Source organism: Cryptotermes secundus, unplaced genomic scaffold, assembly GCF_002891405.2.
Source record: "Cryptotermes secundus unplaced genomic scaffold, Csec_1.0 scaffold278, whole genome shotgun sequence".
Taxonomy (NCBI): domain Eukaryota; kingdom Metazoa; phylum Arthropoda; class Insecta; order Blattodea; family Kalotermitidae; genus Cryptotermes; species Cryptotermes secundus.
The window spans coordinates 207,526-211,347 of NW_019731978.1; the positions used below are offsets into that span (position 1 = coordinate 207,526).

Genomic DNA, 3,822 nt, shown 5'->3' on the forward strand with positions numbered 1-3,822 from the left:
GGTTTGAATTGGATTTATTGCACTTTAACACAACTCGTAACTACAATCAATTATACAGCTGTTGCTAATCTACACTTCACCGTTACATAAACGTTCGGATTCCGTCTTCACGACATATATATATATATAAGGTGCTGTCATTTACCATCGGAAGCAGCAGACTGGTTAACAAAACTGAATCAATCTCCTGGAATCGAAGTGAGGACTTTCATGAGATTGTCACACTGCAAAAATACATCTATATTTCTTGAAACGCACCTCATGAAGTCTCAGCTTTCTAACCATAACAGGTCGCTGATGCTGGATTGGAGGTTCTCACGTCAATGTGAAGAGATATATCCCTGTAATAGGCCGTGAAGGCCCATGTAATTGTAAGACGTCGAGGCTCCCACATTTTTCAATACAGTCGGCTCACACATGGTAGTGAGGTTGTCATTCCTATGCTCCGCCAGGTCGCCCTTTGCCTTCAGGAAGATTCCTGGTATTAATTTCTGTCAGAGACTGAGTCGATCCCAGGACCATACTGTGGCTGGAAGGATTAGGCCAATTAAAATCCAATGATATCAGGCATCGAACCCACGGCCCTCCGGCTTCTAGCATAGTACCGCAACCAACTACGCTACCGCATGCTCTTCTCACAGCAGTGACTACGCAGATTACGTGTATATGGTGTCCGCAAACTTTCTCATTTCGAAGACTCTGGAATCGAACACTAGACACTCAATGGACGACACTACGATGCGGCTTAATGTCTCACACAGTGGACTCAACATGTCAGTGTTCTGAATTCCAGTCTTCTTATGGAGATTTTTCCTCGCTTCTCTCTATCGGACTAAGCCAGCCAGTTCAGGATAAGCGGAGCTCAAATACAAGTTCCTGAACCATTGTCGAATTTTATGTTGCGTCTATGTAAACAAAATTGTTAGCGTGTAGAGAACGGGCGCATTAAGTCTCGAATACATTGCGTTAAAATGCTTAATAAGAATATGGATTCGAACGGGCGCATTAAGTCTCGAATACATTGCGTTAAAATGCTTAATAAGAATATGGATTCGAACGGGCGCATTAAGTCTCGAATACATTGCGTTAAAATGCTTAATAAGAATATGGATTCGAACGGGCGCATTAAGTCTCGAATACATTGCGTTAAAATGCTTAATAAGAATATGGATTCGAACGGGCGCATTAAGTCTCGAATACATTGCGTTAAAATATTTAATAAGAATATGGATTCGAGTCGATACACGTGACGTCTCCACTTGTCACTAAGACAAGTGCTTCGTGAGGCATCAGAACACGTAAGATGATAAAAGTAGAAAAGACGAGAAAATGAAAACACGACAAAAATAAATAAAGGAAGAGGTAACGCAATGCTTGGGCTTCATAATTAATCATCACGTTATGAAGACGTATGGGGGAAAGGAGGTATAGCTCCATCTTTCTTAACCTCGGCAATATATGAAAGCAAGTACTCGGCTTCACGCTCCTCCCCGCATTACTTCCAGGGAAACAGAGCCCAGTATCCATTGGATAGAACGATGGTTGGGCGTTACGGGCAAAATAGAAATATCTTGCTCCTACAGGGAATCGAAGCCTGGTTCCTCGTTTGTCCAGCCCGTAGCACAGTCTGCAGACCGATTGAGCTATTCCGATTTCAGAGAGAAGTAAAAACAGATAATAACGACAGTGCTATGCAGGATGAAATACGGATAGAAGAGAAGAATAAAGAAACAGATAAAGAACGACAAAGAAATTCCAGAGGAAAAGGAATAGAGGACGATGAGAGAAATTAAAATGAGATTCAGAAAGTTAGAGAAGGAATTCGCTTCCCTCGCTCGAACCCTGCACTTCCTGGACCTGCCTCCCCGCAAAAACCCGGAGAAGCCGAAGTGTGGACGTGATTCGGCAGTGTGATGTCTCCGGGCCCGCGTGTGGAGGGAGGTGTGTTCCACTTCTGGCAGGACTCCCCTACAATGTCGTGGAGTACCACTAGAGTACAGTTACCTCCCACTGACCACATTACCCAGTAAAGCAGTGCCAGTCTTCGTTTAAGGGCCGTACAGCGGGCAAGCGAGCGGAGAGCCGCCTGTCTGGTGATGGTCCTCAGCGGTTAACACACCGGATACCGCTCAACAGTTCCTTCGGACGAAGAACTCGCAGTTCTGTCTCAGTCTCTTCACGCGTGGCAGTTACCGAGTTTACAGAGTGCCTTGGTTCGGTGACGGGTTAGACGTGATCCAGTGTTTTAATGTTTTAAACAAGCTACGTGCAAAAATACCCGCTGTAGAGCAATTCTTGGCGGATTCGATAAATATTTTCTGTTTCGGTTTTACGTCAGAGGATAACAAAATACATACAGTAGTTCTTTTGAGAAAGTGATGCTCTCGTGTTTGGTGATTTCAACGAAATATTAAGGACAATGACACAATTGTGGTGATTAGAAGAGGACACGACCTTGAACCATCTGCTTAACTAGGATACGCGGCCCGGCTTTTCGAGATATCAGTTCTGAAATTCATCAAGGTAAGACCCAGATATCATTTCATGTCCTGGAGTACATTTTTAAACAAATCAACAGGAACTGTAGCTTATTAGGCGTTAGAATTTTGCTGACAGATTCGTGTGTCCTTATCACCTCGTTTTATTTATAAGTAAAATTCATCCAATTATTTTCACGAGCTGTAACCACCATGTAAAGCTCAGATTACAAATCGCATTACTAAGTGCTTCGCGTCGAAGTCCAACCTGCTACGTATCACATTCGATGATTATTAAGAGGTACAGTCAACACAGGCATTCAGTTAGAAGTGTCAACCACTTTCATCACCGAGCAAGCTGGTCTGTCAAATAATTCTCTGAACTTGAATTCGGGAGATGCTCGGTTCGAATCTCGGCCTCCATTATCCCGACTGAAGACTTCGTGATCCTTAGTCTCTCAAGACAAATGGCGGAATAGCACTTCGAATAGGCTACGGCCGTTTCCATCCAGAGCCTTTCTAATTCCTTATTCAATGCGTAACATTTGAGGTTCTCTCAGCGGTTCTTACGAAGAGTAATAACTTCCTGGATATGACGCCGTGTAGCCCGTTGAAAGTCAACGACGTTCCGGAGGAAGGTATCGCGTCTATGCTGCTTTCACACTGGTATCTTTTTTTTTCGGCTTATTTGACCCTGAAGATGGAGGTGATATGTTCCTTCGAAACGTCGGTTTGATTTTCAACGGACTACATGGTGTTATATCCCAGAAGATCGTAAGGTAAATGTGAAGTTGTCCCTGTGCTTAACTAACTGCTACCCATGAAGGCTTGTGGTGGAGTGGATGTATAGATGCACATTTTCTTGACCTCGACACTAGATTGAGCTGTTGTCAGCTTTACGCTCCGGCCGCTTAGCCCCGTGGGAAAGATCTACCGATACCCATTGGATAGGAGGCTGGGTGGGGCCCCAGAAGCGGCCTGGACGACGTGGAGAAGAGAAAATTCTTGCCCCTACCGGGACTCGAACTCCGACGACTCGGTCGTGCGGCTTGTAGCCAGTCTCTATACCGACTGAGCTACCCCGGCTCCCCAGAAGATAATACTTTCCAGTATTAGTCATCCTCGCATCCGACGCGGTATAGCGACTGGTTATTGGCTGGATGACTGAGGGGTCGAATTTCGAGTCCCGGTTGGGGCAAGAATTTTCTCCACGTCGTCCAGACCAGCTCTGGGGGATTCGGAGAAAACCTGCCCCAGCGCCACTTTGTCCACCACAAATCCCACTTGACCAGACCCAGGATCGAACCCGGGCCGCCGCGATGGGAAGCCAGCGACTAACCGCTTG

The 3,822-nt window shown here is 45.4% G+C and overlaps 2 protein-coding genes across 4 annotated transcripts in view; one reads left to right on the top strand and one right to left on the bottom strand.

The window, feature by feature from the left end:
* LOC111867371 overlaps positions 1 to 3,822 on the bottom strand; it is a 248,624-nt gene that overhangs the window by 181,473 nt on the left and 63,329 nt on the right. The gene's annotated exons all lie outside the window — the stretch shown is intronic.
* LOC111867370 (patched domain-containing protein 3) overlaps positions 1,941 to 3,822 on the top strand; it is a 118,345-nt gene continuing 116,463 nt past the window's right edge. Inside the window, exon 1 of the mRNA XM_023857160.2 lies at positions 1,941 to 2,523. The gene's annotated coding sequence lies outside the window, so the exon portion shown is untranslated. The remainder of the gene's footprint in view (positions 2,524 to 3,822) is intronic.